This window comes from Larimichthys crocea, chromosome VIII (assembly GCF_000972845.2).
Source record: "Larimichthys crocea isolate SSNF chromosome VIII, L_crocea_2.0, whole genome shotgun sequence".
Taxonomy (NCBI): Eukaryota; Metazoa; Chordata; class Actinopteri; family Sciaenidae; genus Larimichthys; species Larimichthys crocea.
In genome coordinates, this window is record NC_040018.1 from 10,612,923 (window position 1) to 10,636,706 (window position 23,784).

General features: G+C 45.4%; 1 protein-coding gene and 1 long non-coding RNA gene across 5 annotated transcripts in view; one reads left to right on the forward strand and one right to left on the reverse strand.

Annotated features, from left to right (window-relative positions):
- ankrd11 (ankyrin repeat domain 11) overlaps positions 1 to 23,784 on the forward strand; it is a 92,332-nt gene that overhangs the window by 25,293 nt on the left and 43,255 nt on the right. The window lies entirely within an intron of this gene.
- On the reverse strand, positions 9,017 to 13,006 carry LOC113746290 (uncharacterized). Its single transcript, XR_003462728.1, has 2 exons — positions 10,143 to 13,006; positions 9,017 to 10,100 (listed from the first exon to the last, which is right to left on the reverse strand). It is a non-coding gene; the product is annotated as an uncharacterized LOC113746290 (long non-coding RNA).

A 23,784-nucleotide genomic window follows, 5' to 3' on the forward strand; every position in this document is an offset into this window, starting at 1 on the left:
GGATTATGATAATCGATTCTCAGTCTTGAGAATCGGAATCGTATCGATTCTTGGAATTTGAATCGATACCCAGCCCTACAGTCAACCACATGCCATTTAGTGCAGATGTACACGGAGAAAAGGCACAAATGTAAAGGTCAGCCTCTGGATTTTAACAACAAATATTGGGTCATTCAGATAAACATCGCAGTTAATGGAACACATTTTCTTTTTCTTTTTTTTTTAACCCAGCCCTAAGCAACAGCTGCAACACTGGCTCCATCCCCCCCTCTTCTGCACAAATTCATCTCTCTCCCTCACTGTCACTGCCTCTCTTACTCCTCTCCCACCCACCTCTCTTGTGTCTGTGTGCCTGCGCCTGCACCAGCAAGAGCTGCTACTGTTTACCTCTCCGAGCTGCCTATATCTGCTTACTGTCAGTGGAAACCAAGGAAACTGATCACAAAGCTTATTATGGTGCCAGGAGGTGTGTGTGTGTGTGTGTGTGTGTGTTCGTGTCCATAGGCACACACACCCCCCCCTCCTCCTCATGTGATGCCAGTCACATGGTTTCCAGGCAGCCAGCTAAGTAAATCAGAATCAGACTTTTATTTTTAACCACTTTAAATCCTCCACCTGGTCTCCATGGTTAGCAGAAGTGACTGAGGTGCCCGTTGATCACTTGTCCTTTCCATCATCGCTCGCTGCGTTTCTCTTCCACCATGTGACTTGTTTTGGTGCCACTTCCCACCAGCCCCATTAAACTCACGCCGTATCCGTCTACCTGCTCTTTTCTACGCCGGTTTGACGGAGCTCTGTTCGGCACGAACCGACACAGCCACTACAACGTACTAACGTGGTAGACATTAGTGGAGGCTAGAAGCCCTTTCACACACATTCTACTATAATCTGTTGCAGAGAGTCTTCGTGCAGAAGCTGTTGCATAATAACATGACTGAATAAAAAGAGGTCCTGCTGCACTGGAGTAGAGCTAATGTGACATCCATGTTTAGCACAAATATCTTAGCAGTGACGTGTGTGGAGCTACAGGCCGTGTCAGAACGAGCGCCTCTTCGTTTACCTGTTACAAACAGGCTGGTATTAGTAGCCAAAGTTTGTTGAGTGCGTGTCGTTTCGCATGTCATACACAGGCGTCTTGTGTGAAAGTGGTGTCTCCTCTACATGCCGTAGCGAGCCATCGGCAGTGCTGGTATTATTCTGACTTATCTTTCAGCAGAGGAGCAGAGAGGGGTGGTGTCCGTGCGCTCGATTTGGTGCAGATGAAAGGCTAAAATTCTTGTAATCATACCTTCTCCACTAGTTCCCTCACAGCTCCCCTTCTGTCTCCTCCTCCTCCTCCTCCTCCTCGTCCTCCACCTTCTCCTCCTCCAAAGCAGGGCTTGTTCCTCAGTGGGGATTAGTGTGTGCAGCAGCTCTGAACAGGGAAGTGGGCCCTGCCAGTCACATTACATAACTCGCCCCCGCTAGTGCGGCTCGGCCTGGCCCGGCTGGAGAGACGACTATAGAGGCTTTGTTTTCCCAGCCTTCCCTTCTTCCTCCCCTCTGCTGCTCCTCCACCTCCCCCTCAGGCAGGCTGCATACTGATGCCGTATAGAAGGAGTCTGTTTGCAGGGAACAGGCGAGGCACTGTGGCGTGGAGTGCGGCGAAATACGCTAATAGCGAGCTGAATGGCAGCGAGCTCGCAATCTTAGGCAGAGGAATTTGAGGTCCGCTATAGGTCGTGCGGCTTCAGGGAGATGGGAAGCGAGGGAACGCAGTACTGTGTGTCACTGCCAGAGCAGGGGTTTCACATCAACACGGCCAGTGGTGACACAAGAGGTTAGGGTTCGTTTGAGGAGTGTCAAATTTCTCAAGGTTAACAGGTTGTGAGATGGTTTGCAAGTATTCCCTAATTCTGTATTTTTGTGCCATTATCCCACAGTTCAATCTTACACACACACACATGCAAGTACGCACACGCGCACGCTCTTCCCCACCTGGCAGCCTGCCACTGTTCGTAGGGTGGGAGTGGGAGGCCAGTGTGCTCTGTGTAATGGAGGTTCAGACCAGTTAGCACTCTGTGTGAGTAGAAGTAATTCGTAGGCGTGAGAGTGAAAAGGATAAATAGGAGTGCATGGCGGCAGCTCTGTGTACAACATCTTGCAGTAGTGAGTCCAAGGTTTGCTGTTTTCTCTTTGCTGTTTTTTTTTACCACTGATGAGTTGTTGGGAGTTGTAGTGCTGAGAGAACGATAAAGGAGTCCAATGAGGAGGAAGGAAAGAAACTCAAGGACAGGGTGCGAGCAGTAGTGATGTTCCCATATTTGTTTCTCCTGATTTTAATCCAGCATATTCAACAAGTTGCCTAGCTTTTGTGTCTTGGGTTGCTTGTCACAGCTGCAACAGTTGATGTAGTTTATACTGTGAATAAGACTTTAGGCTTTTGGTTATTTGTCTCAGTGTCATGAAAGGTGTATATATATATCAGGGTCATAAAAGCCACATATCATTGCAAAACCCTTAAATGTTTACTAAGAAAAATAATGGCCACCAACATGTCCCCCATCCTGCTGTCTAAATATACAAACACAAATAACGTGGTTAAATAAATGTGCGTATAAAAATAGTCCAGTATCTCGTATCAGGCCTCGTATCTGTGCACAGCCATGAGCACAGGATGTTGGTTTGCTTTCATCAAAGACCCCTCCCCCCTCCTTGCTCTTGCTGGGAGGTCACGGTTGCTTCCCAATCACTGTTTTCCACGAGTTTAAGTACATGTTAATACACGCACGCACAAACAGGATCTCTACCTGATGGTTAGACTGATTTAGACTCACTGCTGCTTTATAATGTTGGTGGTCTATGAATTGCCGTGTATTCTACTGTCTACTTATTCCGTCATCAACTGGAAGCCTGTATTTTAAAAAAATAAATAAAAAATACCATGCTTCATGTCACAGTCTCCCTGTTCAGTCATATCCGCTCCCTTCTCTTCTTGTAATTCTAATTAATCTGAAACATCGCTTCTATAGAAGGACAGCAGCGCCCCTATTCCTTGTGTGACTCAGCCATATGAATAATTAATCTTCACAGGGAGATCTTTACTTATAATATTCTAATTATTTTACTTGTAAATGGACAGACTTATAAGAAGTCAGTATAATCTATACATAAGTGTACATTATCAATATGGCTAATTATGTGGATAGGCTACCCGTGTGCCCTATTTTGATATTTTTAAATGAAGTTTGCTTGGAATCATTCATTTTATGAAAATAAAACCACACTATTTGATGATATAATTATAATATGGTGCTAAAATGAACGAATGTGTTATTCCACAACCAAAGACATAACACTGGTGATCTGTACTTTTATTCTGCAGATGTAGACGGCTTCTTCAATGTCACTTTCGATAAGCTTCCATCTGAATGCTTCCAAAGCGGAGACCGCCGAGCCCTGTGCGTCTCCGGTTTGCGTTTGTATACTATCTTGGCTTCATCTCTGCAGTTGGAGAGCTCGAGTTTGCTTTCAGCGTGTCAGCCATGAGCCAAGTTCCCATCAAAGAGTACGTTGCTACACCAAAGACTGTGTTTAGATGTGACGGCTAATTTTAGAGCTGCTAGGCCCGTGTCCAAGGTGGGGGAGGATAAGATAACATTGAATTAGCCCTCCCTCCTTACACAGTTAGGTTTTGTTTGTCCACCCAGTAACCCTCATCCAGCTGTATCCCAAAAGCCCTCATCCAGCCCCATGTGGCTGCCGAGCACTGATTCAAACGTTGGGCGCTGCTGTGTGTACAAATACAAATCCTGTTCGTGTTTTCCAGCCCTGTGTTTGCTTTAAGTTAAATATTCTCTGAGCTGAGCGTCACGTCATTTCTCCTTTTGCCTTGCCAATGCTCCCCTCCACTTAAAGACAGGAGACCGATAACACAGAGGCACGTACTGCCTTCATATAGCTGTATGTTTTCACATCAGCATGTAAGAGCTCAGCCTAGATTAGCAGCTCGTTCCAATTGCTAAACTTTCACTTTCACAAACCACATGTGTGACTGTGTCAGGTTTCTTCACGAAACTCGCCTCTAATCTATCGCTGTATGAGAGTGCAATGCTCGTCAATGGGCCTCCTTTTTCTTTTTTTTTTTCTTCTAGGAAGGCAGTCAAACCTCTGCAAAGGGCTGTTAGAGATTGCATGAGTGCAGAGAGCAGCTAAGATCCCTACTCTAAAGTTTCTAGCTGTAATGGCTGCGATAATGGACTGATTTGTTTATGTCAGAAAGGCATCTGGTTTCAGGAAATTCAGCCCTGAATGTTATTCGCTCATTTATTTATTTATTTTCCTGCCAGTGATCTGAATTCCATCAATTTCGAAAGGCACGCACAAACACACAGTTACGCACTCATTCAGGCCGCACCACACAGCACCGCCTATACATAGGCCATGTAGCAAAGCTGTCCCTGTCTGGCCCCACTCTCCTGTCCCTCTCGCAGCCTCAGAGCAGTGACCTTGGTTTCAAGTAGCTGTACTCTGTTAGAAAGCCAACACCTCTCCCGGGATGGGCTGACCTTGTTGTCTGACATACTGTAAGTCTGCACGCCCCTCTCTGTCTCTCTCTCTCTCTCTGTCTTTCTCTTATTCACTCACGACATCAGTTCTTTCTGTGTTCACCAACTTCATCTTTGCAAATCCGGCTCAGTGTAATGTATAGAAGCAGACCTCTTTTGTTGTTGCGTTGTTCAAATACAAAGGCGGGATAACTGTGAGCGTTCAGCAGGTCCGGGCCTCTCCCTCACCAGGTGTTTCCTTCATCAGACAACCTCTCCCATCAGCGACAGAATACACTTTTATGAGGGTGCATGCAGCAGTGCACACTGTTGTCCCCTCCGTTTCTGCTCCTGCCTTTGATTCCCTGCAGCTGTCCAGCTGTGCAGTGTATGGATGAGTCCAGGCATGTGGCCCATAACTGAAATGGTGTTCATACGCAGAGATTTCCAAGCTTTGTGTGTGTGTGTGGAGGTTATTTTTTCTCTTATTGTCGCCTTCTCACTTAATTTTGAACATGTAGGTCACATAGTGGCTACATTTATTGACCCTGCCGTGTAGTAGATGTTGTTGTTTTTTAAGCTTTCACTGTAGTATAGTTAGAGGAAGTGAAAGGGAAAGCGAATTAGAAGTGACGTTCAGTGTTTACGCGTACTCTCAATGTGATTATAATCAGAGAAAGAGTTCTCCCAACTCTTATGTAAACACCACAAATGGATTGTTGTGTATAGGGTTCACTCTTTCTTTGGAGATGGACCATTAAACTAAAAATCAGCCCCAAAAAAATCGCCTATAGCTGTTATGTTTGTTCATCCGCCCACCCATAGTTGTATATGACGTAAGGTCGCTATCAGAGTAAGCGTATCTGGATTAAGTGAGTTTGGATCTTTCCGTACAGTCCACATTGACCTCCATGAAGACCTTTACTATACTGAAACAGTGACAGGAATCAGAAATGCTCTTTTATCCTCTAGGCTTCTGAGTGGGCGCACCAGTGTACATGTTTGACAGCTGAGTGTGCAGTAGCACAGAGACACAACATAAACACACTGGACGTGATACCCGTACTTTACCAGCCAAAGACGGATATGAAACGAGAACGATTTCACGTCTTAGATGAAGTTTCAAAACGTGCAGGTCAGTCGGTAAGCTGTTCAGAAATGCTACAGTTGTGTAGCCGACTAAGCTGTATTGGTGTTGCCGGATGTATTTTTACTCGGTTCGTTTGTTTACGAGCGAGTTCAGCAAGCCTGGTGAAGCACGTGTTCGAGCCTGTGTAGACAAAGAGACCAGAAAGACAATGGACACTGTAGTTCATGTTCCGTGTGTGCGAGTCAAGCAAAACTCGTGGAGGCTCCAGTTGACCTTTTAACCTTTTCAAGGTTAATCTTCTTTTAAAACATAGTGTCCATGCAGGTACAGACTGAAAAGTTGTTATATAGTGATCCATGTCCTCTTGAAATGTGTCTTTCCAAGGAGGAATTGTTTCTTCACTATGAATGTAGTGAAAGGTTCAAAACATTCTCAGATGTTCACCTCAATTTATTAGCCACGTCTTTGGCCCAGGGCATGAGTGTCTTGTTAGAGGCCATCTGGAAAACCTTTTCCCTCTTTATGTTTATATAAAAAAAATCTTTGCAACAATCCTCAAACCTGTCAGCGTTGTGGTTTTGATGTGCGCCGTCCAGTTGTGTGTATGTGTTTATGCCTTGCGTCAGGCTGCAGGCTGTGTAAAAGCCGGGCCGGGGCCAGCAGCCAGCCAGGAGGACAGACGAGGAAGCAGATGGATCTGTTTGGACTTAACCCCTTCCCACGGCACTCATCCTCCCGGCCCTCCTCTTCTAAACCTGCACGTCTCTCTGCAGCGTAGAAGGAAGGCAGCAGAGTGTGTGCTTTAAGGGGGTGGATGGAGAGGTATATGTAACAAGCAGAGAAAGCAGGGAAGGCAGACAGAATCCAGAGATAGAACGAGTCCTTTCCTTACAGACGCTGTGTGTGCTGAACTGTGCTGACATATGGCTCCTGCCTCCATGTTGGAACTCCTGGTCTGTTCTGTTCCTCTGCCGTCTCCTCTTCAGCTCTATTCTGCCTCTGGTACAGTCTGCTGTCTGCTGCCTGCTCTCTCGGAGAAAACCAGCACTTTGCTTGTTTGTCCCGGGAATGTCTTGTCTTTTCTGGGCACCACACCCTGTGAAATCCACTGGCTGTCTGCTGACTGTTTTAGCCACTCAACCTCCCACTTTCATGCTCTGGCTGTCTCTCTGCGGTTTCAGAGATTTCACCTGCAAACATATAATTGCCGTTGGTTGCATGATAAAAAATCATTTTGCCACAGACAGACTGCCATCACTGTATGCAGTCCACTTTTTTTCACATTAAAATAGTAGCGCAGTAGTACTCGTGCTCAGAGGTGGTTGGATTGTGACCATTGCCTGGCCTAGTCTTGTCTGAAGAGCGAGCTCAGTAGATGGTTTGACGTTTCCCACGGTCACTCCCCCCCCGAGTGACAAACATGCAACATTTGGTGCCTGTTAAAAGACATCAACACTGTCAAAATGGTAAGAAAATATGACGTCTGTTGAACACATTGAACAGATGTGATACTTTCTAAGAGCTGTGGAATGATAACTAACCGAGCATGCAGTTGTCTAAGTTGAACATGCAAAAGCTTATCATGTGAAGTCCTCATAGTTTTAGCAGACCTGATGTGTTTTTATTTGATAGGTTTACTGATACAATGTCAAAGAAATGGCACAAATGCTGGTTCAAGTTAACCGGTCAGTCTCAATGACGGATCAATAACGTTACTGGCTGTCTGTGACCTGACTTCAAACGTAGAAGCTGCAAGTTTTGCCATGTTTTATGGTTTATTTTTATCATATTTGCTGGTCAGCTTGATGAATTTGGCTTAAGAAAGTTGCGCGATTATGTGGCTACCACTTCGTAAATTCTAATATGCCGACGTTTGACTGAAACAGTTTCAGCACTGAGACTCTTTTAAAGCAGTTGCTTTGATGTCGCTAACTGTTTTTTTTCCATGTTGTACAGAAGTCTGTTTTCTCGCCTCGCCTGTACTTGATAGACATGTCCTAAATAGTGACATAGCTATGTGTGAACATGAAGTGATCCAACTGTAGGAATTAATTTGCTTGGCAACGTTGTTAACTTTGGTTAGCGCCCAACAGCTAGCAGGTAGAGTGTACTCGTGACGTAACGTGGCCAGTTTCATTCACCTAAAGATGGCGTACAGACTTTGACAAATTGATTATTGAGGTAAATTTTCAGCCCGACAAGATATTGTTGTTGTATGTTTGCCTTTGAGTATTGCAGCCCTCCCTAATTATAGCAGCCACCATTTGGTTTGGTGTTTAGTCCATGGAATCACATGACGTGTACGCGTGGCCTCTCTTCCACACGTTTTAGAGCCACAGATTTGGTGGAGGAATGCAAGGTTCTGGTTTGATTGCAAATCAATAGCTGGTGAGTAGAGTTTCTGGAAGACACCCTCCCCTGCTCTCCCTGCTAACCAGCAGACTGTAAATAGAAAACCCCGAGGGAAGATCAATACCGACTCTGCCTGTTGATGAGGAGGGAAGCTCGCTGCGTGAACGAGTACAGAAGAGATGCACAGCATGTTTTATAGAGAGGAGGTCCTCTTATGACATTCAGAAACTTGTTAGTTGTCGGAGCGGCTGGGCAGGTTGTTCTACTTTTGTCTTTTTGTCTACTAAGCTGTCCTTCAGGTTTCTGAGGATGGCAGAAATCTACTGACTCTCAGTCCACAACATACAAGGCGCTCCGCTCTTCCCTTCAGAAGACGAGAGCAGCTGTGGGCCAGTGAAAGGATGTCATCTATTGCTACGTGGTAACAATAGCTTCAGTCCTCCTTTTCCATTCCTTCCTATCACCACACAACCACAACCAATACCCACCCACTGCACTCTGGCTCCCCTTTGCCGGCTACCGACAGAAGTAAAGAGCTGAATGTGGTGGGGGGGGGGGGGGGGGGGGGGGGGGGACAGACAGACATCTGTGGCCCTCTCTGGGCTCCACTGCCTCGGCCTTATTGTTCTCAGAGATGTAGATAACCATAACAGAAGGAGAGCCACAGTCTAGCAGAGAAAGGGCCAAAGGGGAGGAGCACTGAGGCGCACTTTTGTTTGGTTTAAAAAAAAAAGAGAGAGCGCTTTATGGAGTAGTGGTTGGGGGGTGGGGGGAGTTGACCTCCTGATCTGAAAAACATATTCAGGATTGTCTGTCTGCTCATGATGTTCAGCCTCCTTTTAGTTTCCACCTCTTCTTATCATCTTCTGCGACTCTCCAAGAAGGACTGAGCTCTGCTACTAGTAATCATCAGAACTGTGTTCTGCTCATGCTTCCTATTGTGCCCCTCTTTGCTTTCAGGGCCTCTTTGGTGACCTTCTGGCCAAAACTTAAATGGCACTGCATCGACGCCTTTTTCATTCGCTCGCCAAGTTTTTTTATTTTTTTATTCTCCTTGCTCTATTAAATGCTGTCTTTTCAAGAGTTTTATACTGAATTCAAGCAAAAGTCTTGTTTGACTTTATTCGACTGAAGACAGTCGGTGCATTGAAGCAAGTTTTAAAGTGGAGGCAGGTAATTAAACATGCTTTCAGGGAAGCAAGCATGCTTTCATTCACGAACCCAAGCACAACTGTGAGTGTGAATAGTCTCCGTTCTAACAGTAACAGATGATGATGACAGCTTTCCCCACATGGCACATGGGAGGTCAGTGGACGACCTTTTCCGTAGCTGTAGAATGAAGAATCAGAGGGGTGTGTGCGTGTGAGGTACTGCTGCAGGATTTTCCGATGAATTTCATTTGTTTCCGCCGCACCGATGCCTGCCAGGCTCCCACAGCGTCTGTGTTGTACAGTGACTGCCAGCTCTGACACCACCTCTCCTGTTTGACTTGGCCTCGGAGAAGGCAGAAATGCAAAAATTGCATTTTTTGAGAAGAAGCCCTCTGTGCCCTTGGTTGTGTAACTGGGGTTGTATGTTGATGTACCAGTAGTTCCGGAGACCAAGAGGAACCAGTCATATTAATATGGTTCATAGACTTCAATCATCCATCTATTCTGGATTCTGGATATCCCGGTCTTCCTAACACAGCTGAGATTTACTTGTACAATTTCAAAAAATATAAAAGCAATAAGCGAGGGGTACACACTGATGTTTTGTGATACATTTCATCTTTAATGTGGATTATTTTGTTTATATTTGTTGACCAAATATTCCTGGCGAGGTCCTCCTTTTCCAGAACCTCCCACGCCTCATTATTCAACATTTGCTCCAGTTGTGGAGGGTTATATTTAGATGTTGTGTTGTTGGGGAAACCAACACACAATGTATACCAAATTTATTCGGTGGCTTGCTCCTCCGCTTTGAATGCACTTGCATCTCAGAAATCATAGACAATGAGCCTCGGTCTTCATCGCTCCTGTTCTGCCGCTTGTTAATGTCAAATCCCTGTCTCATCCTTGTACATTGTCCCTTGTTTTCACTGTCTTAGCCTGAGAGCCATGTCTACCTACACACTCAGTGTTCATTAAAACCTGAGAGCCATGTCTACCTACACACTCAGTGTTCATTAAAACAGACTGTTTTATTTGCCCATTAAAACAGGATGCCTTTATTATTCACTTCCTCGAAGTGCTAACTTCAGTGCAGCTTCAGTGTTTCCCACGTCCAGATGTTTCATTTATTTCTGTCTTCCTCTGTTGTTGTGCACCTGATTCTCACCATGACACCGCTGAAAAGCAGAACTTCCTCGCTCATTACCTGCATCCAGTCTGTAATCACGTTCCCATCTCTGCCTTGCAAGGGAAATTTGGTCTGCTGCCATTACAAAATGGATGCAAAACAACATCCCAAATCCATCCAGAGAAAGCGTAGTTAATTTCACTCTGCTTGTGAAACCAACAAATCTGTGTGTCCAGGACACGTAGTGGTCTGTATAGTTCTCGCGTTTGTTTTTAAAGTTTCTAGATGATGTTGACGTTCTGTGGTGTGAGGCAGAGGCCGTGTCAGACTTGTGATCGGGGTAAATTCACTGCTGGTTTTGGGTTTTCTTCAGTACGCTCATGTGCCGCAGCACTTTGATTCAACCGCTGTTTTTATTTTCTTTCCCTTTGCTCCCAAAGTTTGACTGAAAAAAAAAAAAAAACGACGGGAAGAAATGTAGGTTAATGAGAACATCTGTGTTGTGCGATTGCCTTTGTCAGCAACGAAAAGGAGAGATCACAAAAAAGCTGGAGGCAACGGAAAAGTTGATTTCTCCGTGTTAACTGTTACACAGCGCCCTGCTATGTCTGAAAAGATATTTTCCATCATTTCATTTGTCGGGCATTTGTTTTCACGTCCACGCTACAAGACTGGCATTTTGAGATTTCTCTCGGCTCGGCTTGGCTCGGCTTTAAAAAAAAAAAAAAAAAAACCTAGATGGGTGTGAAAAACATTCTTGGTGCAGATGAAAGGCCAGAACTTTTGGAGAGGAAAAAAAAAAAAGCCTTTTCAAATGTAGCAGGCTCAGTGTGGACAGTCTTAGACATCAGCCCCTCATAGGATGATGTTCCATTAGATTGCATCAGCCAGATCCAGAGCTGGTCTTTTTCTCTGTCTGTATCTTTTTTTTCCCTCTCTCTCTGCCCTTACGTGTTGGTAAAATGGTGGGTTGGACTGTAGATTCTACACTGAGCTGTACCAAGCATTGCTTTTACGTCCTGACTGCGACTAATAACAGTACTCTCTTGGACAGATGGCAACTACTACTAACTACTAATGTGACAGTACGCTTGTCACGCATGTGCTTTACCTGCGTTTCCCTCATGACCAGAGATTTCTATTAATAGAGTGCAATCAGTGATCAAGCAATCAGTCAGTTAATGAGCGCGGAAATGTTTAAAAAAATACGAAGTGCTATGTATTTAAAGCAAATTTGTTAAAGCCCAGACTCTCTGCTACAGATTGCTTCTTCTTTTTTTTTTTTTTCATGGCCAGAAGGGAGAGTGACTCACTCTCATCCGCCCTCACAATCTGTGTGTGTGTGCGCGCGCACACGTGTGTGTGTGTGTGTGTGTGCATGCCTGTGAGGAGTCGAGTGTCTTGTTTGTGTGACAGTGATGTGTTCAGATAAAACATCAGAGGTGTGGTGATCGACTTATTTTTCTTTCCCGCATCTCTATCGCCGTCGCCCATAGAACACGTCAGGTTGAACTGAATCTTTACATTTTGTCAATCGGCAATACACATAATCTTACTAATCATACTGTTCTGATACATACATGTGATTTGGATTTATTAAAACCGAGCTAGCATCGTTTTTTGCGGTGTGATATTTGCCTTGAAATCACTTTGCAACGTCTCACGCACATTACGTAGACGTAGATGCACAGCATAATAATACAACTCCTTGATTTATAGAAACTATTATACAACCTATAACCCTTAAAAAAGCAGTTCATTCACACGTCTGATCTTTCTTTGGAGGGTGAAGCTGCTGTTTATGTTCAACCTGAGGATGGTCGCAATATATTTTTGTACGCTTGACCCGATAGTAGAGCTTTTCAGTTGTTTTGTAGCTGCTGGTGTCAGTCATGTAATGAATGAGAGAGCTCTGTGAGTTAGTGAATCCAGTCCTGAAGATACTGTGTGTGTTTTGTTATCTCAGAGAATGGAAACTCAAACTTCAGGTTGCAGATCTTACTCTGGTACACCACTTTGTTTCTGTGTGTCGGTGTTGAAAACAACAAAAAAAAAACTGGCAGTTTGCCGAAGTGCCAGCATTGCTCAAAAAGCTCAAGATGTACAGTTTTTTGTTTTGTTTGTTTGGACTGTGCCTCAGAGGCATCGATTCAGATCTACGTTAAATCTCAGGCTGTCCTTCAGTGGTGTTGAAGTATTTCTGTCGGTCTGTCTGAACTGTCTAAAATCTCATTGTTCATTCGACACCACGCTTAAAGCTGACGAACAAAACAAACGTTGGAATTTGTCGCTTCCACGTCTTACAACACATCTGCATCCGTTATTTTCAATCGGTATTCCACATTAATAATGCCAGGTATCCGAGCCTACCCGCTCTATCGGTGCTCATTTCACTCATTTCCATTGCTGCAGTTTGCAGGTTACAAGTGCTGAGTAAGCTGTTTGTGGCTGTTAGCCAGTCTAGACAAAGCCTGTAACATTTCACCTGACTGTCCTGAGCGTCTGCCATATGCTCCACTGAGATGAATACCCTGTTCTTGCTAGGAATACCCCCCACCGGTAGACAATGGCTCACCTTCAGTATATACCCGCTCAGTCCTTACTCATTTTCCCACTCTAGACTCATTCAGAGCGTGAATGTAGAGAATATACAACCACTTTAGTATCGGCACTCATACTGACACTTACAGAATGTGTCGTATAGAAGCGAGACTTGACAAATTCCCCAGTAATTTCTGCGTCTTAATCAGTGTTATGAAACGGCAATAAAAACGCGTCAAATCAATCTGTCTTTAATTAATTAATTGTTGGCTCGTTATCAAGGAAAATCAATGTCAGTGTCAGAATTTTCGGTTTCTCTTTGAGTATTTTCAGACTCTTGTTCAGACATAACAATCAATTTGAAGATGCCCCTTTGGGCTCTGGAAAATCGTGATGGACATATTATTCTATTTCCTGTCATCACTGTCTTATTATGGCTTATTCTATTTATGGAAAATATAATCAACAGATTAATAAATAACAGAATAAAATCATAAATCAATCATAGTCATGGGCCGAGCACAGGTATCTGATCGCGTCTCGTTTCAGTCCACTTCCTATAAATTCATGTCTGCCTCTTTGCTCGTGATTATGTGTTTGTGTGAAATATTTTTAAGTTTAAGGGTGAAGTCAAAGGGAATTTTTCTCCGCTCATATTCAGTCACATCATCGCAGCAGGGGTTTCGGTTTATCATGAAGAATTCCATCTCCGATTTTCATTTCTCGTATTTATTATTGTTACGCGACTCGCAATCCCAACTTATAACTCAGAGCGTTTCTGCTTTGATGTGGAAATTTAGACTTTGAAGTATAGATGGCATGAAATCTACTGTTATTCTGTCAAGGCGCAATCCAGTAGATGTGTTTTGGTTGGATGCTGTTAAAACTGTCACTCTGTGGTGGAATGCCAGAGTTGGACCAGTAAATTATCCCGCTTATGCCTGTCACACACGGTAAAAAAAAAAAAGGGGAAGGAATTCATGCTCACATAAATAAACAAGTGACGTGACAAACATGGAAGTGGTCGGATCTTTGCTCAATATCCAAGAGACGATAAAGACAGAATTAATTTCTTCAGCACTATGTTTGAAGTTGTTCTTAGTGTCTCACGTTGGCTCCTGCCGGCACTTAAGGGGCTGATTTTCTTAGTCTTGCTGTCATGTAGTTAATGAGCTTGTTTCGGTTGCCCCTCTAGTATTGGTGTGATGGAAAGCACCGGACCCTGAATAAGCTGAAATAAACAATAGGAAGTCTAATCTCTTCTCTGTCTCCCTCCCCAGTTTCATAGCCTCGCGTTTAGCCCGGAGCGCAGTGGAATGCTACATTTTGGCATCAGAAAATGGTTGCCGCTCCACCGTCATGAATTGAAGCGGCAAAGCTGCGAGCCAGTTTCTTTAAAATCCCGTATGTGTGTTTGTGCTCTTCCTCCCACACAAACGGGTCACCGAGTTCAGCCAAGGTGTTCGTATCAGACGTTTACACCAGCTCATTGTTTTTCTTTCAGACCGGTTAAGCTCCGGTTTCACAGTTTCATCACAGAGCTGCCTTTTCCTTGCAGAAATGTTCGCGATGACCTCATGCTCAGTTCACCTGTGCCCCAGTTGGCAGTGTATTCTCCAACTTTCCAGTGCCTGTGCCTCACGTAGCCAACTGGGGGTGGGGGGGTGAGCTGCAGAGAAATGAGGTCCTGCATAGCAGTGGAAAAAAACACAGCACCTGTCACAGAGGCCTGAGGGGACAGAGAGGACAGCACTGTACCAGCAACGCTCTTATCTGTATGGTTCTCACTCTATTTCTGTATCATCTCAGGGCTCAGCACTGACTTTTAAAAGCGGTTGCCCGGCTGGAAACCAGATATCCGGAAACTGAAAACGTGCTTGACGGTAAACGTCCCAAAAGCGACATAAACAACAAACAACCTTGATGTTTACAGTAAGCTCCTCCGGTATAACTAGCATCCTTTACTTCCCGTAAACATTCCTGTAGCTTGTTCGTCACACCAAATCTGATCTGTTCTTCACTCCAACATCCGCAAGATGATGTACGGATGTAAAGGGTTCCTCATTTCAGAACATAATACATGTTGCTGTCGTTGAGCGTCTAGCCCAGTGGTTCTGTGGGACGTGCCACCCTGAGCTACTGAACTCGATGTATCACTTATCAAGGAGTACGTTGTGCATGCTTTCACTTTTCACACATTTCTTTTGTTCAGCTTCATCCGGCCCTTTTTGTCAGTTGAATGGATTTGCACATTGTGATGTTGACCGTTCAGTCCAACTCTTCAGCCCACAGTCAAACGGCTTCATTTGCTTGACTATCATCTGTCCGCATGGGAGTAAACGCACCAACGCACACACAGCGTTGTCTGGTTCCTGTTCAAACTGTAACAATAACATAGAAATATAACAAATATTAAGAATGGATTTATTCCTATTGGGTGACGTGGTTACCGCTGATGGTTGCCAGTGGCAACCTGGCAACCGTTACTGTCAGTCCTGCATCCATTTAGTTAGCCATGAGGACTGCACAATGTATCAGGTGCTGCAAAAATGAGATTTCTAAAGCCAGAAGCTGCTGCTCCATGGTTTGTAACTATTTTTTGGAGGGCATTAGATGAATAGTCTTACAGGGTACCACGCTGCGGCCATTTAATCACATTCTGTGACTGCTTTTAGTGACGGCGAAACCAGGATTTATAGCTGAGGCGTAGCGCCCCTCTGAAATGCAAATTGATCATGGCATACTGGTCTTAATTGCTGTTCTCTGGGAAGTTTGGGAAATGAATGTGTGTTTGTCTCGGGTGTGCGTTATCTAGACCACTAACTGGCAGCCTACATGTGGTAGGCTTACAGGAAAACAAGAAGTCATCTCCTTGAAATGGAGGTTCGAGTGTCAAGAGCGGTGACTCAACACGAGCACTAATATAGAGGCTTCAAAGACAGGTAGAGAAAAGCGTTTGTAAGAACATAAACACACGTAGAGCCTCTCTGAGTTTCTGTTTTTACCTAACAGAGCAGTTCTCATTACTTGTTCCTGCTGTATCAAGTTGTTTTTTGGATGATTGTTTTAAAGAACAATATCACATACAACATTGCAGGTTGAACGTGGTCACAGTCAGGTGTGCTAAAGATATCCTCCTCTGGCACATACATGAAGTAAAAAGGACGAAACGTTGCAGCAGAGCTCATCCTTGTTGCCGGGAAACATAAGGTAGATAGCAACTGCCTTGTATTCGGCCCACTTTCATAATTTGAGGAGGGAGGGTTGAGAGTGTGTGTGTTTGTGTGTGTGTGTATAAGTGAGTGGGTGGATGGATGGGGGAGCTGGTGGTGACGTGTCCTAATGGAGCTGGATCCGTACGTGATCAGGAATGAGATGAGGCAGATCTGCTCCTCACCTGTCCTGTAGAGAGGGGGTAATACACACACACACACACACACACACACACACACACACACACGCAGGCAAAATCGCACATAAACACACAGTGCATCAAGACAAGCCTGCCCTGAGTGCTGGCAGGATAATCTCATGAATCTCCTGAGCAGCATGTGTGCCCACCTGTTAGCACAGCCCCTAGTTCCCACTCCAATCACTACCACATTACCGTGGGGGGGGGGGAGGACGGGTGTGCAAATATGGCTCTAGGAATGTAAAGCCAGTTAACTGTTGAAAGTGCTGACTGTCAGGGTGGGGTGGGTATAGGACGGCGAAGGGGTAAACCTTATAGCTTTTGAGTTCTGAGGCGATGTTCTCCCAACATGTGCCATGCATATGTTGCTTTGGTCCACAAGGATCCAAATCCATGTTATGGTTGAGGCATGTGTGGTTGAATTATGAACAAGGAGGTCCAGTGTTCCTAAGACCGAAAACCTTCCAGGGCTTTGCTACAGCTCTGTGCACGACCATGGTTAGAGCCGCCAAACCTCCGAGCTATGCCCCACTTACTGCCACTCCCCTGGAACGTTACTTAACCAGCCACTGTTTTTACTCCAAAACAGAAATTTTTCCAACACCAACACACGGCTCCTCTCCACTCCTGGTGGTTTTAGACGCCAGCAGCTGAGTCGTATTAATTCTCATCATGGTGGCTTGTGTAGAATATGGTTGGCGAACAGCGTCTCTCCCCCTCATGTGTTTTCTGTTCGGCGCAGGCTAGCTGTCTCAACCCAGTTCAAGAGAATACTGCACGTGTGTTGTCATTTTGAAGTGGTCCCAAACGGCAGAACAACGTAGGATTATTGGCTGTTGTGTGTAATCGCATGGACGTTGTGTTGTGAAACTGAACAGGAGGCTGGCTAACACCAGCTTATGTAGCTTAGCAGCTACTCAGGCCAGGTGAGCGGAGTCACCGATGACCCCAGTGACGCGTGAGCACTCTCCAGGCTCCTGCACACCAAAGCAAGCAGAGAAGACGTGTAGAAATGGTCGGCCCGTTAAATGGTACATTCCGGCTCACTCCTCCAAAACACCATAAACCCTCCTCCTCTAACGCATACCGTGTCGGCCTGCCTCGTGTTTCACAGAGCAACCCCGATAGAGGAGCAGGCAGCGACATGGAAAACAAAACACACAGAAACAGAAAAATTAAGAAGAGCTAGCTATCGAATGAGATGGGGAACGTGGAAAGGCAAATGAACGAAGCGGGCGTGCGGTTGCTGAAACTGTTAGCTGAGTGTCTCTAGGCAGAAGTAACTAGCACACACTCATTGGTCTCTTGCACTTCCCCTCTACCGCTCAGTGGCTTTCACACTCTGCAGAAACGTGAGCCTGAATAAATTGTCACACGCTCACAGATTATCTTCCCGGGATGTTATTTTGTGCAGGGAGGATGTTTGAAATGCCAGTCACAGACACACTGCACCCTCCCCCCATCTTTTCTCCCACACACACACACTCACACACACTCTTTTATAATATACCGTCGAGCAGCAGTGGAAGTGTGCAGTGTAGTATTGCAGAGCTCTGCAGGGCTTATTTTTTGTGTGTGTGTTTTTCTTTCTCTTTTCTGAAGTGTGCGAGCATGCCGGGCACACATTGTGACAGTGTGGCGTAACGAGGCAACACGTGAGCCGTTTCTCACAGGGAGACTTTATGGAGAGGCTGATTTACAGCACAGCTATTCACACCGTCCTGCTTGTTCCTCCGAACCCTCCCCTCCGTCTTTCCCATTGAGCATCTTCCTCTTTATTTCCTTTCAGTCCCTTTCTCCTGCAGCTCTGTCCCTTTCCCGTCATTCCCCGTGTTTTTTTTTTGTTTTGTTTTTTTTTCAAAGCATCCAACCCCTACCCCACCTCCACGCGGCTAACAGGGAGAGATGAGCCATCTGAGGTGGGGAAGGGAGGGGGAGATTGAGCTCGGCCGAGGCATTGACAGAGTAGTGAGACCCAGCAGGGGTGTGAGCAGCTAAATATAGAGCGCCTCTTTGGAGCGGTGATGATGTCACAGAGCAGAGCAGAGAAGAGAGGAGAGGCAAACAGGGGGGAAAAAAAGAAGACTGCAAGGCTCAGAGGCAGCAGTCACTGGTGCAGGTCGATAGTCAGTCAAGGCCCGGCTCTCTTTACCATTTCACCCAAAACCATACGCAGAGAGCTGCGTTTCAGATATGCAGATATGCAGTCTGCCCTTTCAGACTTCTTTTAAACCCAGTAATGAAAATGTTTTTTGTTTTTTTTTGTCAAACGCTTTTAGTGGCATTTAACTTTTGAGTAGGAGTGTGATGAGTGCCATGTTTGGGGAAGATCATCTCAGCTTTTCTCTCACAGTAGGCATCCTGAATTTAATACGGCTTCATCGCTTAAGCGTTGATATTGTGAAATTATGTGAAGATTGCACACTCCCTTGTTGACTTTGCACGGTAGCAGGAGATGGCATTTCACATACAAATATATGTGACAGCTCCACACCCACCCCCGGCCCGTCTTTCATATCAGGGAGGACTACCTTTTGTCGCACAGCACTCGTATTATCTGGCGAGAGATAACTGTGGATATGTGAAAGCATCTGTAATGGGTTGCAATGAGAGGAAATGTGGAGGACGGCTCACTGTGTACTGCAGCAAGACCTACGTGCGTGCACACACATAAGCCTCCACTACACGGCTTTCTCTCTGCCGGTACTGTACAGATAGAGGCTATTACAGAACTGTGTAACACAGTCAGTAGCATGTGACAGGAATTCACAGTTAAAGTGTGTGTTTAGAATTGAAGGAGTTAGAGGGCTTGGTTTGCTGGTAACCCAACACTGCTTTTTTTTTTGTTGAGTTTTTTTTTTTTTTTTTGATCAGTGTTTTGCTTTTGCCGGGTCAGGTCCAGCGAGGCTTTTATTGCAATGCGGCAGCTGCAGCACAAAGCCGGGGCCTATTCCTATTGATTGTTAAGCCTGATGGATTCTTAAGTACAAGAGGGGTTGGCTTGTCTGGTTGAAGCTGTCTTACATCATCTGCATTGACTCAACCTGTTCACACTGATAAGCCGACTGTCTTCAGAGAACCCCCCCCCCCACCCCTACCTCTCCCCGTAGCACATCCACCCAGCAGCATGTGACAAAAGTCCCGGCAACTGAAAGGTTAATTTTTAAACGAGCTGTGCAGGTTTGAAGCTGAAAGGATCTCGGGGAGTAAATGACATCTGGCCGAGCGGAGCAACGCCGCGCTGGACTATGCACTGGACCTTTTGTGTTGCTAAACATGACAGCTGTAAAAGTGTAAAAGCTTGGCCCTCTTTATGACCCGTCTTCAAACCGAGGAGTGTCCGCCTCACAATACTTTCCTTTCTGCTGTTCTTACTGTCTCTCCATGTTGTTGCGCCCGTTTAACACAACGTTACGCCGCCTCATTCTCCTCACCTAGCAACATGCTTTTACAGTCGCCTAAGCCAAAGAACGTTAAGTTTTCTAAGGACGGCTTGGCCTTGAAAACTGTGCTTGTTAATAGCCAGAATACATTTTGGTAATAAAGAGCTGTGACTCACTCAGAGTGAATATGTTCCTACCGTTAAGCTCGGTGTAACGGGTTTATACCCTGATATCTGCTATGAGCTATATGAAGCCTTTCTATTTTTCAGTCATTCTGAATTTGTCTTCAGGGGGAAGCATAAAGCCCATATTATTGTGTGTGTTTGTGTGGGTGTGCACGGGCATGCACATGTCCCTCATGTGATCTGATGTAGTGTGGCTTTCTTGTGTAGGTTGCTAGGCAACATGCTGTAGAATTCTCAGTCATAATCTTTGATTTTACCTCAGAGAAGACGGAGAGAGGAGCGAGTGGAGGAGGAAGCAAAGAACGAGCGAGTGTTTCAGAGTGCATGGCTAAACCCAGCCGGAAAATAACACAAAACACGTTCAGAGCCTTAACAAGCTGCAGTCCTCTCGCTGTGGGCACACGCCGCTTTGAGAAGTCTCATTTATTTCTGCACAATTAAAAACAGTTTTCTTTTTTTTTTTTTGGAGCCCGGCGTCTTCTTGAAGCTGCGCTTTTTTAATGTTCTTAATGTTGGGATGTGAAACGGTGTTAAATATCTGCTCATAAGAACGGCGGGAAAAGATCAGGGGTATGATTATTCATCAGAAGCAAGTATAATGTTTACAAGTGGTTTGTTGTGACCTCCACCCCTGCGTGTAACATAGAAGAATAAAACCTCTTCATACTGTACGTGCGCTTACATTAAATAGTAATTTTAATACGCTGCTGCCTTCAGTTGGAAATAAAGGTGATTATTCTCGGAGGAAAGGGAATTTTGGTGGTGTAGCTCCAAAGATAGAGCATGACGGGTGTAATAATTGAACTTATCCTGTAGTAATCCCTGCGAACAATAAAGGCACTCGTGCAGAACAGTGACAATCTCCTCCTCCGTCACATATGGAGGAAAACAGTTCCCAGTCTCACGTTTTGATTCCTTCAAGTGTCAACTCTCAGTCCTTATCACGGTGCTATTATTCCGCCTTGTTTACACTGGTTTCATTTGTAGCCATACACTCCATATACTTAAAGCATTACGGTCAGACCACATTCAATACCCAGTGCCATTCAGATCCACTTTCCCATGCTTTAAACGCTGTATATTATCTGCCGTAGTTACTGTGTCACTGCTATACTAACAGTATCACAATCGCTAATGTCCACGCCGTTTTCACAGGCTTATCGGAAAAATGAGTAGAAATTAAACCGGAGAAGCCGTGAGAGGGGTACAGAGAGGCTGTTTTGAAGCAGGCTGGACAGAAAGTAGAGCGATGGAAGAGGTGGAGACGGGGGCCTTATTGTCGAAAGCCGAATATTTCTGAGCAAAGAGCAGAGTTGGTGAGCAATAGAAGAGGCAAGCCGGAGAGAGAGAAAAAGGATAGAAAGAAAGCGGTCGAGTGACAGCACAGAGGTAATGTGTGTAGGCTGATGAGCTAGCTAGCACCCTAGCTGTAATGAAAAGCCTTTGTGTGCTTAATAAGAGGTGCTGGCAGCGGTCCAGCAGCTCTGGCTAGTGTAGGATTAGGCTTGGACAATCAGGACTGCAGGATCAAAACAAGGGGCAGGAACACCAGGGTCATTCTGCTTGCTAGGATACCATCTGCCCTGCTTGCCTGCCTGCCGCAGTCAGGGGGAGGGGAAAGCGAGAGCAGAAAGAGAGAGAGAGAGGGGGAGAGAGAGAGAGAGAGAGAGGAATGGGGGAAGGGCAGACCAGAGCTCTACAGGCAACAACAATGTTGAGGCAGAGCGAGGCAGCTCTGTATGCAGGTCAGCTTTGCTCTGCTCACTTCAGCATGCAGTGCTCTGTTTGCATCTGCACATACGGAAACCCAGAATATATGCCCGCGCACCACTATCCTCTCCAAATGTTTACAGATTGTAAAGACCATCTGTCTTTGCCGGACCCTAACAAAAAGCAGACGTTTTCAATCCTGTTCAATTATCCTGATGTTGAAATACATGGACTTACATCATAATAATGATAATACATGGCCCTTTTCCTGAATAATATTATGAAAATCAGGTCAGATGTGACTTCCTTTTATTGATATCCACATTTTCATGGAGGAAACTACAAATTGCCTATTTTTCTTTGATCTCCAGGAATACCAAGATTTCTCGAGCTGCTTATCTCCATCACTTTGACATAATTGCGCATGTCGATCTTATTTGAGATATTACCAACGCATGCTGCTGTTGTTGTTCTTGTCTCCTTCCTCCCCGTGCTCTTGTTGTGTCTTGGCAAAGAGGCGCCGTTTAAGAAAAATGCTTCACATCTAGGGAAAGGTAGTATAGCAGGAAATTGCATGCATAAATATGGATAAATGTGTTTGTCTTATTTCTTTCTGGCTGGGGTGGTGGGGTTTCTTGGACGGCTGAGCTGATTGCTAAGGCTCTTATGGGATCAAGTTTAGTATTGCAACAACATCGCGCCATCGGAAAAAAAAAAATAAGCCGCTGCCTTTTATTTTGCGATGAAGGCACTAAAACAGAGCGGGCTGAACACCGCTTCCCAATTATCTTTTCTTTCTCCATTTCCCTAATTCCTCTTTACCTCTTCATCTGGCTTCAGCGCCGTGTTTTCCCTCGCTCTCTAGACATAACATTTCCTGCAGGCCCCATGACACACACACACACACACACACACTGTTCTCACAGAAACACACACAGAGCTCTGCGGAGGGGTGGCAGTCACATTGGTTCAGTCCCCCCCTTTGTGTTTGTGTGGAATAGACGTGTCCACCACCATGTGCCGTGCTCGGCCTGCGCACAGTGTTGTTGTGTTGTTCACGTCGAGCCTCCCTAGCCTCTACATGAACTCTTATCTCGTGCTCAGCGTTCTCCAAAGTGTGCACCTTCGCTCTTAACACAAGTTTGGAGCCTTTGGGTGCCTGGTGTGTGATTTTTGAGCCTCCACGACAGAGCTAATATAAGTTTTATCGACCAGCAGGAGTGTGTGTGTGTGTGTGTGTGTGTGTGTGCTGGGAAGAGGCCGGAGCAGGATGGGGTGATGGGTAATGGTGTGATAGAGGACAAGGAGACAGGTTGAGGTAAAAAAGACAAGAGGACAGACGGGCTAAATTGAGGCTGGGGTTGTGGGTGGTGGTTGAGAAAGGAGGCGAGCGAGGAGGAGGTGATGTAATGTGTAACAATATCCATGCTCTGTGTAAATGCCTGTGTGCACCTTTAGTGTGTGTGTGTGTGTGTGTGTCCGTGCATTAGTACTGAGGTCCAGCCTGCTGGCTCTCATCAATAATTCACCAGTCCTTTTAGTGCGTCTCCCACCCTCCCCCCAGCTGCCTCCCCTGTCCTCCCTCTTTCCCCTAACCTCATCTCCCCTTTTTTTTGCTCATCTCCTAAACACCAGCCAAAATCATACACACCACGCCCTCCATTGCAATACTCACCATACCCTCGTTGCCTCATCCTCCACCCCCCCTGCACTACGAAGTCAGGCTAATGTCCATCTCCATGTCCTCCCCCTTCCTCCGCTTCCAGACAATCGGCGGTGAAGACTTTTGGAGCGGACGCCTAGCAACACAGACAATCACTTACTAATTACTGTAGTTTATTCTTGCAGGTTTATGGTCCAGGAGTCATAACAGGGACATATCCCAAAATAATCCTGGTTTGTGTGTGTGTGTGTGTGAGAGAGAGCCAATGGACGGAAATGTATTCTGAGAGGTGACGTAGTTGGTTGTTTTGGTTGCAGCCAACCTCTAGTGGATGGCAGTTTACAGCTCTTTGGCAGAGCTCCCATGGCCGCATTTACTGGTGATGCAGCACAAAACGGAGAGAAAGAAAGGAGACAGCGGGGGGAGCGAGAGGGGGAGAGAGGGGTTCTGTCTCTCTCTTTATTAGAGGATTGTGTTTTTTCACTAATTTCGCTCCCCTTATTTTATTTGTCCGATGCGTTTCGGCTGTATGAATCAATCGCAATGTGATTTTCGTAAAAGCTACCAAACAGTTTACATCCATAGCAGTATAGTCCCATATTACAAGATTGTTCTATGAAATTTGTATATCCGCAGACGCCA